This window comes from Schistocerca piceifrons, chromosome X (assembly GCF_021461385.2).
Source record: "Schistocerca piceifrons isolate TAMUIC-IGC-003096 chromosome X, iqSchPice1.1, whole genome shotgun sequence".
Classification (NCBI taxonomy): Eukaryota; Metazoa; Arthropoda; class Insecta; order Orthoptera; family Acrididae; genus Schistocerca; species Schistocerca piceifrons.
In genome coordinates, this window is record NC_060149.1 from 266,814,344 (window position 1) to 266,827,423 (window position 13,080).

The following is a 13,080-nucleotide window of genomic DNA, read 5'->3' on the forward strand; positions in this document are numbered from 1 at the left end:
CGCAATTGCTTATATGTACAACCATCTGCTGGATAATGGAATGGCGACAGCGAAAATTTGTGCTGGACCGGGACTCAAACCCGGATTTCCCGCTTTTCGCGAGCGGCTATCCGAGCACTCTCCACAGCGACCCAAACTTCCATACGTGGTCAACCATGTGTCTAAAAGCTCCACTCGTATATCTGTTATGTATATTCGTTGAAAGTCGCTTACCCGGTACCGGCGAACAAATACGATATTGCGGTGCCTATGTTGTTCATAAGTACGACACGACGATACTTCGGACATGCATGCATACAACGGGTTTCGAAAAGATTCATCCAGTTATACGAACTATGTTTTCTTCGTTTGTGGTTTCGTCCGAAGAACGAGATCCCATACCTGAGTTCGCACCTCACGACAGAACTGTAAGGACAGTCACTGCCTGCCGCAACAACGAACAACAGACGTCGGCGTGGACACACCTTCAAGAGGTTCCATATGCTGCCGCTACCGGAAAAGTACTTGAGCGTCGTGCCGCTGAGCCCCACTATCTTATCATCGCATAGGATGGCAGCATCTTCTTAGTCAGATCTAGCAGCGCGAGTTGTATTAGAAGCCAGAACTGTATATCGAAGTATAAGTTATAGAGTTCAGCGACAATAACATTCCTGTGGACATAGCGTGTTTCCAAGTTGAGTATTTTATACTGCTGAAACTTTAATAAATTGGTCTAATTTTTGTGTGTGTTGTAGTATCTGCTCGAACTCCTCCGGAAATAAACCGAGGCTTGCTAGGACCCACTACTGTACCGACGCGAATGTTTCAAGTGTTTTTTCATTCGGCACTATAAAATGCATAAAGACAGAAATTTGGGATGGATTTTAACTTACTCATTGGGCTACAAAGTTTTTTATTTTCAAAAGAATCATCCGATTTCACAGGGATATGCCCTTTACAAGCATGGACAGACAAACTTGGGGTACCTTTCACAATTGCGTTAGTATCAAAGTTTTCATTTTGCCTTTCACAAATGTTTAATGTGTCCTACATTGGCCACACGGCAGACATCCTGATAACACTCAAGTTCATCCCTCACTTTTGTCAACATGTCTTGTTGGTATGTGAGGGACGTAGACGGTATCTTTCACAAACACACACTAACCGAATTATGTACCTTGAAATTAGGCGACCTTTGAGGCTAATGGTGCAATGCGAAATCCGCACGCCGTTACGGGTAATTCGTCGTTCAGGCAGCTCACTGTTAACAACCGCTCTTACACGCAGATGACAGTGTAGAGGTGCTGTTGAAAAATGAAATTTTCGACATTCTCTCGCAATTGTAGAACAGCTAGATCTCCTAGATATCCACGTTCGTGGTTCCATCTTATCTGTAAAAAAGGACGGACCGTAATCTGCCTCCCCACATAAACGACCAGTGTCTTGAAGCTACTAGTGCCCTCGTCGAACGCTCCGAAGTGCAAGCAGGCCACATCGCACAGTTGTAACTGAATTGAACCTCTTGAAATGGAGCACTTGAAACCCATTTTTTGTGTGTTAACGCCTTCTTTATTCGACGCGCTTTGGGTGATAGATAAACGAGCCGAGCTAGCCGTTCGACGGTGACCACCACCACCAACAGCATGACCCGGAAAATAGTAAGTGGCACCAAGGAACTCTTCTAACTTCGATATGTAAATTAAAATTTACCCAAGTGCCAATTGTCATTTGTTGTGAAAGCCGATGAATATTTTTGGAACTCTCTCTGCTTTTGTGAAACACGTGAACTGGCAGGCGTAACATTGCCACGCACTGTACTGCATGCAATGTGGCTTAGTATTGGCATTGCTGCCTGGTGTGCAACGGGTCGCCAGTCCAAATCCGACAACGAGAAATTATCTATTATTTGGCATTTATCATTTCTGCAAGTTTCTCGAAGTTTCGTACATTTGAAATGCTTTTATATTCTTGAATATTCGATGTTTACATAAATAACAGCACTCTACGCCCAGGAGATCAGTTCTATTCTGATTACGACGTGAGACTGTTTGGTGGAGATGCCGGGTACTTCATAGCATCTTCACCACCGTTGCTCCAATTAGCAACGTAAAAGCCGTCGCCTATATGGACAGAATCTAGGAACAGGAATACAAACACTATCTTGTTCTTCTGGTCCATATAATCAGGAGACCAATGGATTCCAAAACAACAGTAAATCAGCTGCACTTTAGGCATCAGTCAGTGTTTTCCAGAGACGCTGGTCACAACCCGACGAATAGTTGGGAGGATTCGACCGAGTCGCCAAATACAACTGATGGGATGTGTTTGGTAAATATGTACTTTTGCTTGGATGGCACAGCCTAGATGTTATACGAGAACGACGAAAAGAAGCTCGATAGCCGGGACAAATTCCAAGACGAACTAAAGAAAACAACTGGTGACAATAGGCAGCAAGTCCGCTTAGTGGCAGAACTGTTGAAGAGCTAGGACCCAACGTCATGAGGAAACGACACAGTCTTGCATACAGAATGTTTTGACTCTATGTCGCAAGCTCAATACGAATATAGCACAAGCCGACAAAATCTCACACTCAATGTTTTGACTCTATGTCGCAAGCTCAATCCGAATATAGCACAAGCCGACAAAATCTCACACTCGATGAAAGAAGTCGCAAAAGATATGTACAAAAGGATGTCACAAAAACTCAGGAACTCATCAAGTGCTGCTAGCGCATAGATAAAATGGAACAGAAAAGAGTCGGAGGAAAGAACTATGACCGACTTCCGGATGTGATCCCTATCACAGTTGTGGAAGACTATCACGATCTCGCTTCTTACATTCGCCAGCTAGTAAGACAAGTGACAGCAGTTTATGGTAGCCAGAACTGTCAGAGTGAGTAAACAAGAGATAGCAGCACTATATGTCAGGAGGTAATAGACAATGTTAAAGAAGAGGTTTATCGATTAGCGTCAATCTCTGCCATCAGTTGAAAGCACCAGGAAAAACGGACTCATCCAACTTGGACTGCCATCAAACGACAACCCAGCATCCGGCCAATGTAAGTTTAATGCCTCGCAGAATAACAGACATTTGACGAACAGAGAACAACACGCCGATATTTCTCCATTGTTGACGTCCTGTACGCTGCTGGAAAGAAAGTAGGCGAGCATTCGACGACTACTACGTACACCACCAGATGCCAACCATTATAACAGTCCTGTTGCCGCCAGTCAACTGCAGACGATTATAATTGACATAAAGACAGAGCCCATCGCCATACCCTAGACCACGTCGCTCCCCACCATGCCGTAGCTGTTTCCCGTCGTCGTATGGAGGTACCAGCCGCTTGCCTAGCCGCCGAATTCAAGAAAACTACTCGTAAACGATGCTATCATATAAGGAGGTGAGAGTCCCGCAGATGAAAATCTATCACGGACGACAGTCCCCAAGAAGTCACGAGATCTCATTGACGTTAGAGATCAGAAACGGAGCGAAATGGCTCTGAGCACTATGGGACTTATCATCTGAGGTCATCAGTCCCCTAGAACTTAGAACTACTTAAACCTAACTAACCTAAGGACATCACACACATCCATGCGAGAGGCAGGATTCGAACATGCGACCGTAGCTGTCGCGCGGTTCCAGACTGAAGCGCCTAGAACAGCTCGGCCACACCGGCCGGCGAAACGGAGCGAGTATGAGTCTAATGTTGTGGGTTGTATACATTAGAAGTCAAGGCGCTGCTGTTACGTCAGAGCTATACCGGTTTCCTTCCGTCCCACTGTAGTTCCGTGAGTGTGACGAGTCTGAGAACGGTAGCGCTGCGTTCACTTCCTACTCGTCAATTAGTTCTCTCTTACTGAAACGTGCTGGGCTGCGGCTAGTACGGAAGTTGAGTAACGATCTTGATGTTGTAAAGTGGCACTGACAGGGTGAAATGACCGATTACTAGTATCAAACGGCCTCAACCAAGCTGTGTTTTGTGAGGCTGTGGAGGGTGTAAGACGAAAATTAGGTGCTGCAATGTATAGAACTGCAAGTGAGCCCAGTTAGAGAAAGGGCGATGTCACGAAAATGTTCCATTGCTGTAGTCCTCACTTCAGTCGAAAAATATACAATGTAAACAAAATGGATTATGTTCTCCGTCAAACAAAAAAAAAAAAGGCACAGAACAATCTCACTTTAGTCCCAGTGACCGAAAAGTGCGTTATTAGTGTCTTCTTCTTGTCAAGGCCACCTGCGTTTATTAGCTAATGGCGAGTTCTGTAGCTTATTACTCAGTTCTGTAACTTTTTCAAAGACAGCTGGAAATTTATTTTAATGATTAATCGCCATTTGGAACAGCACATCCAACCCTTTCGGCAGGCGGGCCAAATTTTGGCAAGGGGATTTCCCCGTGGGCTGCATTACCAGTTTTTACTTTGTTAACCAAAACAAGCAAGAAATGTTAATTTCTTTTTAAAGTAAATAAAAGTCTGAAGAAAAACATATGCATTAGTTAATTTCATGGAACACAAACTTAGTGGGACGTTTGGCTTTGTTTGACTGAACTGAGTTCAATATTGATGTCTATTGAAGTTGTTGCTGAACGCAAAGAGTTTTCCAGATGAACATCAGTATTTCGCTTTCTCATTTGTGATTTAATGTAATGCATCTGATTAAAAAGCTGTTGACACTCATACGTGTATCCCAATAATGAAATCATCAATAAAGCATTTTTATAAAACACAGTATATTTCTTCTTCTCCAACTGTGTTTTACCGATTTCTTCCAAACCATCCTGATTAAATTTCTCCTTTAACTTAATTGTGCATCGTTTTGCATTTCGCAGCATTCCATTTGTAAATGCCCCGGTAGTGAATTCTTGTTTACGGAGATTGGCGTAGCAGATACAGAAAAAAACAATGTTTTTCAAAATCTTGAAATCGGTTTTCGAATTCAAATTTCATGTCAGATGTCGAAGAAGCGTAATTAATAGCTGCTGCCTGTGTGACAACTGATTGCCTTGATAGTATATGAAAATAAGTGAAGTTTTTTGTTCGTAACTGTTGTTCCCAAAACCCAAGTTTCTTTTGGAATGCGGAAACAAGAGCGTACATAAGATTAGTCACTTGACGTTTTCCTTGTTGTCGAGTATTAACGTTATTTAGGTGGTTAGTTATATCGACCAAGACAGAAAAGTCGGAGAGCTACTCGTCATCTTCAAACTCTGGGATATTCTTTAATTTGCATTCAAAGAATGATTGTGTTTATTGCTTCAAATCAGACGCAATTTTCAACATTTTGACGGAAAACGGCCATCTTATTGTTACACTAAATGTAACGTTATCATACTCTGGATCCTAAGACTTGAGAAATTCTTGAAAATGACGGTGAGTCAACCCTTTGAACTTAATAGAGGTTATTGTTTTCACAACTGCCTTCATGACATGGTCAGTTTTGAGGCACTTGGCACATAAAATATCTTGATGGAGAATACAATGAAAATTTAGCATCGACATATTGCCAACTTTGTGGACCTCATTTGCAAACAAGTGTGCTGAACTTTCGTGTTTCATTGCCATTACTGGAGTAACCATCCGTTCTTAGTCCCGATAGATTGTTAAGTTTTAATGAAAAACGACATGATGTCAATGTAACTGCATCCAAAACGTCTCGTGACTTCGTGGTATCCTTAAGTGGACACAGTGCCACTTAATTCTTCTCTTCTTCTTTTGCTTGTGTCTTTGTCCCACTTCTACGTTGCGTCAGCTTGGTTACTGTAGCATTTGGCGTGGTTAATTTAAAGGGTGGCCGGATGCCCTTGCTGTCAAATGAGTCAAATGGCTCTGAGCACTATGGGACTCAACTGCTGAAGTCATTAGTCCCCTAGAACTTAGAACTAGTTAAACCTAACTAACCTAAGGACATCACAAACATCCATGCCCGAGGCAGGATTCGAACCCACGACCGTAGCGGTCTTGTGGTTCCAGACTCCAGCGCCTTTAACCGCACGGCCACTTCGGCCGGCTCCTTGCTGTCGCCACACCGTTACCCACCTGAACAGAATATGTGTACCCTAACTGCATTCGTGTCATGTTATCCTTGTGAAACAGTGTGAACGTTTTCTAAATGTTTGTGAATCGTTTAACTGAGCTGGAACTTAGGTACCACTTCGGTATTCACCCAGCTGGATGTGGGAAACCGCCTTAAAACTACATCAATGCGGGCTAGCAGGCACATCGTTGTTGATCTCCACCGGGCCGGCGTAATCCCCCCCCCCCTCCCCACCCTACCCCACGGGCACTTAACCGGGGCTTTAACATGCACTGCTATCTGGGGGTATTGCCGCTAATTCTTCCGTTAAAAAAAATGAATGTCAACATCCCTGATACAAATCGTTACTTGGCAAACTTTACCATTAAAAGGATAAAAGTATTTTTTTATATTTAATAAAAGTATAAAGTAGTTGCAGTGGACGGGGGCGTCCAAGTCAAGTAAAGTTACATCCTATTGGTGTAAAAGTTAAACCACAGGGGACTGTAGAGGGCGCTAGCGTAGCTTAGACATGTCTGTTCGTCACGAGATTCGAACTTCTGAGATTCTCCATAGGGTTGTGCATTATCGTTGATCAGTAGTGTCTCTTTGAGTTCTTGTTAACGCACACGAGGTGCTCATTTGCGTTCCATATGTGTTTGTATTCCGGTGTGTATTTCCTGGAGTTACACGGACCGCCCACGGGATCAGTTATTTCTGTATCGGTGCTGATGCTCAGGACTGTATGCGCTGATTCATTTTAGTGTATTTTATTGACTAGAAGAATGATGTGGAACCACGTTTTAAGGGAACACGGTTACCAGGGAAGTGACTACGAAATTTTAAAATGGCTGAGCCTCCATTTTAATATTGATTTTAACAACCACGACATTGTATAAATTATGAATAAAATAAGTTCGACACATTCGGGTTTCGATTCTCACTCAGCCCGCGAAAGGCAAAGGTCCCGAGTTCGAGTCTCGGTCCGGCACAGTTTTAATCTGCCAGGAAGTTTCATATCAGCGCACACTTCGCTGCAGAGTGAAAATTTCATTCTGGAGTTCTAGAATATTTTCCATCGATTATCGTTTCTTTCAGACCAATATTTGTTTATCAGGAAAAATGACAAGCGTCGCCGTGCTTTAGAGTCCGATTCAAACTCTTAAGTCGATCTTTAACTCAACCAAAAAATCGGCAAAGGCGTTTAGGGGTGGTGGCGTGGAGTTCCTGATCACCACATTTCACGCCAGCGTCCTGGATTAAATTCTAAACCTCTATGTAGTTTCTCATAGAGTGGGCACATGTGATACTGTTGATGGTAATCCGTCCGTCGGATGGGGACGTTAAGCTTGGCGGTCCCCCTGATGATATTTGACGGGAGTAGCCTCTGTGCCAGCAATGATTTTAAGGTCTGCCTTGTCTCGTCATCATACAAAGCAAACATGACATCACAATACACACACACCCATTGCAGTTATCTACACATACACTATATGATCAAAAGTATCCAGCCACACCCAAAAACACACGTTTTTCATATTAGGTGCATTGTGCTGCCACCTCCTGCCAGATACTCCATTTTAGCGACCTCAGTAGTCATTCGACATCGTGAGAGAACAGAATGGGGGCCTCCTTGGAACTCACGGACTTCGAACGTGATTGAATATCACTTGTGTCATACGTCTGTACGCGAGATTTCCACTCTCCTAAACATCCCTAGGTACACTGTTTCCAATGTGATAGTGAAGTGGAAACGTGAAGGCACACGTACAGCAGTAAAATCGTACAGGCCGACCTCGTCTGTTGACTGACAGAGACCGCCGACAGTTGAAAAGGGTCGTAATATGTAATAGGCAGATATCTATCCACACCATAACACAGGAAATCCAAACTGCATCAGGACCCACTGCAAGTACTATGACAGTTAGGAGGAAGGTGAGAAAACTTGGATTTCATGGTCGAACGGCCGGCCGGTGTGGCCGTGCGGTTCTAGGCGCTTCAGTTTGTAACCGCGTGACCGCTACGGTCGCAGGTTCGAATCCTGCCTCGGGCATGGATGTGTGTGATGTCCTTAGGTTAGTTAGGTTTAAGTATTTCTAAGTTCTAGGGGACTGATGACCACAGATATTAAGTTCCATAGTGCTCAGAGCCATTTGAACCATTTGAACCATGGTCGAGCGGCTGCTCATAAGCCACACATCACGCCGGTAAATGCCAAACGATGCTCACTTTGTGTAAGGAGGGTAAACATTGGACGATTGAGCAGTGGAAAACGTTGTATGGAGTGACGAATCACGGTGCACAATGTGGAGGTCCGATGGCACGGTGTGGGTATGGCGAATGCCAGGTGAATGTGACCTGCCAGCGTGTGTAGTGCCAACAGTAAAATTCGGAGGCAGTGGTGTTATGGTGTGGTCGTGTTTTTCATGGAGGGGGCTTGCACCCCTTGTTGTTTTGCGTGGCACTATCACAGCACAGGCCTACATTGATGTTTTAAGCACCTCCTTGCTTCCCACCGTTGAAAAGTAATTCGGGGATGGCGACTGCATCTTTTAACACGATCGAGCACCTGTTCATAATGCACGGCCTGTGGCGGAGTGGTCACACGACAATAGCATCCCTGTAATGGACTGGCCTGCACAGAGTTCTGACCTGAATCCTATAGAACCCCTTTGGGATGTTTTGGAACTCCGAATTCGTGTCAGGCCTCACCGACCGACATCGATACCTCTCCTCAGTGTATCATTCCGTGAAGAATGGGCTGCTATTCCCCAAGGACCTTCCAGCTCCTGACTGAACGTATGCCTGCGAGAGTGGAAGCTGTCATCAAGCTTATGGTGGGCCAATACCATATTGAATTCCAGCATTACTGATGGAGGGCGCCACGAACTTGTAAGTCATTTTTAGCTAGGTGTCCGGATAGTTTTGATCACATAGTGTATCTCGCAGTCTGCGAAGGAAAGACGCCAGTGCGCACGAAGGATCGGACAATTAGGCGGCTGAACCGGCCCCTTAGTGTCTCCTAGCTATTCTTGCCAGACAACTTTACTGTTAGGTCACAGATCAGGTAAAAATATTATGGGTAGTAGGTCTTAGGATATTCAGATCTACTTCCGGGTTCAGGAGAAATCAAAAGGTGAAAGATATATACTCTCGTCGAAGAGCACCAAACAGGCCATCAGTCTCAATCTCCTAATACACAGCCAGATCATATCAACAATGTCACATATTATAACTCCAAGTGGCGCCTTGGAAGGATAACGCGTTTAACAGAGCATATCAGATTTTTTGACAGCACTACAATTACGAGATCTATTTGGAAAGTAAGGTCCAATCGGTCGCGAAGTGGAAAGCACTGTAAAAATTAAAAATGTTTTATTTGCAACAGTTTGCTACAACTTCCAGCTACTTATCTACATAGTGGTCGTTCCGAGTTAGACATACGTCATAGCGTTGTACCAACTTTCCAATACCATCGTCACAGAAGGTAGCCGCCTGTGCTTTCCGCCAATTCTCTACGATGGTCTATAGCTAGTTGTCTGTGCCAAAAGGTTGTCTTCATAGCCAGCGGTTCATATGAGCAGGGATGAATCTCTGGGGGGATGGGGGGGGGGAGGGCAATAATGGGCTGTATTGTGGGTGATCAAACACTGCCCATCGTAAACGCTGCAGGACCATCTTCATTGCTCCTCCACAGTGCGGCCGAGAATTGTCGTGTAGAACGAACCGCACGACTGTTATGTTAGGTGTTCAGGCGAAATCTTTCACCCGGCCCTCATACTTGGCGGGAGACGTTGCGTTCTAGCCATCTTTACGTTCTCACAGTGAGCTGAGAACTCAAAAGAGCGACGTGACGCGATCGATGGGGCATACTAGAGACACTAACCAACGCATATGTGCAAAGCTTCATCGGATTTTCACTGTGGTTATCATTTCGAGCTGGATCGCACCCTCCTTTCCGAATAGCCCTCGTAGCTGTGCAGCCTAAAATGCGGAAACTTATCCCGGATGTTTGAAATGAAAATGTTCCTCGCCTTCGACTATAATTATAGTTTATTTTCCATTGTTGGCCAGATTCAAATGCCATTTCCAAACAGAAGTTCACGCTCATTAAACAAGCCAAAAAGCGGTTTAGCCACCAATACATGGTGGATACAGAAAAAACTTACAAGTACTCTTATTATACCCAAAGTATCAGAACTACCTGAACTGCGTTACGCCTGATTTGCATGCATCCCACATAACGTAACTGTCGTACAGGTCCTCTAATCTCTTTGCAGTGTAGTCGTTTGACTGTACGAAATCGATACCACAAGAGATCACCAGAGAAAACTGTTCTTTAATGTAAGTCGTCCAGATATAAATCAACACCACCATATTGCAAATACAAGGAAACGCGTCATTAGAGGCGAGACGCATGCTAACGCTTGTAAAATCAGTTCTATTACAGTGTCATTTCAAAATCACTACCACACTCAATAGAAACTGAATTAACTAACTCTGTCATATAAGTCATTCCAGAAATCTTTAGATAGAATTAAATATTTAAATATTTTTTATGAACAAGATATTTTGAGACGATATCTGGATTCCTAAAGTTCTCTGATAATTCGAAGTATTTTCGCTCTTTAAAAGGTTTTCCTACATCTATAAAATGTTGTTCCTGATACGAGTGAATTGTAATAAACTGGATGCTGAACTAACCATTTAAGAGCAACGTGTTTAACAGCGGCAAGCGTTCTATGGAAACCTAAAAATTAAGATCGTATCATCAGTAATTTCTGATTGAGCAACTACTTGTCCACATGTCTGAACTTGTTCTGGTTCTGGGTTGAAACCAAGCACTTATAGCCATTTTAACTAAGCAAAACGTTCGTGCCTGACTGGGACTCGATCACAGCAACGTTCGTCACTGGCTACTAGGCACAAAGAGTCGGGAAATATCGAAGTTTTCACCAGTATCAGTTAGCAAATCTCAACTTGAAAATTTTGTGCTCTGCCAGGAATTCTGTCAAGACCCTTATCTCCATGTTAACTAACCACGAAAAATATTTAATACAATTTCAAGTAACAAAGTTTGCACGTGTTTAAAATTAAGTGCCATGATGTAAAGTTTTGTGACGGGGACTCGAAACCAGCACGTAATAAGATTGTTAATTAACTGAAATCACGTGTTAGATATTGAATTTCTTCACCAGCAGCAAGATATTCGAATTTAAAATGAGTATAAATTTTTTTTTGCCTGACGGGGTATGGAACCCGGGACCAACCGCCGTTGTTTCTATACACAAATTGTTAGCGCACATGTGTGCATGTCTGACTAGAAATAACGGCACTTATCGTTATTATTGGCAACACACGAAGAGACATTAAAAATGAAAATTACTTATCACTGGTAGTTCTGTGTGCATCTGCTAGGGCTTGAAATGAAGCCATGAATATTTTTGTTCTGGACCAGGATTCGAACCAATATACATGCCTGTCGTAAAGACCTACAGGAGTTTGAATCTTGGGGAAAAAAAGGAAATGATCGAACTGTATCGTTTCGTGTGAGTCAGATACCACGAAAGAGGAGATCCGATTTCAAACCCCAGTCCAGGACCAAATTTTTGAACGTCTCAATTTCAAATAAAATAAGAGCTCTGTGACCTAAAGCTACGATTGGCTCATTAAATAAAATAAAGTTTTTAGTGTAAGGAAGCTCACTGGCGACAGAGTTTCTGTTTGCCGCGACTTCCACCTGTGCTGTGGCCTAATCTAAACCGGCTGCCTCAGTAGGTAGCGAAGAGATATGATGTTTGTATTGCGGATTCTGAACTACGGTCCATCTGACGTTCTTCACTACGCATTACTAGACAAGAAGGAGATCTATTCATGTTTGTTTAAAATACATGATGGAAGTGGGAACTGAATCTATACCTCGCAAGTAAGAAACTAGGATCATTGCACGAGGCCACTAAGGCTTACACTTGATACCTTGATGACTGTGTCGTGATATATGATGCGTTTAGATTACAGATTAGACGCAGTCAAAAAAATTCAGTTCCCTATTACCTAGTTAATAGTCAGCAGACTTCTGACGCGGAAATTAGGCTAGTATCATGCCAGCGGGATGTAAAGACGCCTTTAGGCTTCATAGCCTCGATTGGAAACCATTTTGAAATTTTCAGTATTTCAACAAATTTCTTAGATCGAGAAATACCCTTGCGGAATATGAAGTTACCAAATGTTTCGACTGTTACTGCCATTATCGCTATTAACTTCCTCATTCTAATGCTGTTAAACGTGTGCTGCATTTAATGCTTCTTGGTCATTTTTAGAAGCAGTTGCCAAAAAACAAGTAAATATTTAGTTCGCAGAAAATGGTTGCGGCGTTCTGGGGAAAATGGACCGTAAAGCTTCGTTATTTAGTTCTTTCCATGTCTAGGGAATACATTTCAAGTTACTATCGGAAATCTTAAATAATTGGTAGATTACAATAAAACTAAATTAACTGATGACGACGTTACTTCATACCAGAAATTGCGTTGAACGCTTCTAAAATGCTAAAACTGGCGGTAAATACACTTTCAAAGCCAGAGGATATTAATATCTTCTGTTAAATGTCACGATCATTCTCTCCACATGACTTGGTACACGTATTTAAGTAGTGAAAGGAAGAAATAAACTCATTCTACATGGTCCGAGGTCATATTTTCGCGGAAATACTCTAACTGTAGTATCAACTTATTTAACGCAGAAAAAATTTCAAGGTTGCGAAACTGGCATCCAAGTCAGAGGTCTTACACTTACTTGTTAGTCGCCAACCAGAAATTCTTACTCTATGGAACACCAGTTTCAGTAAACTTATGTAGCGAAGATTGTTTACCACTGCTCTTTCTCACCGAAAAATAGCAGTTGACTTATTGGTCTCTATAACTATACTGCAACAGTAACTTCGTGTGCAAGCAATGCATACGACTTGCAGAATATAATAGTGCCGTGGCTTTCACCTCTGTGTATTCCTGATCTAAACCGGCTCTGCATCATTTCGGACCTCAGGTACTGCAACGTCATACTGACACCAAGAGTGTGCTCGTACTGTCC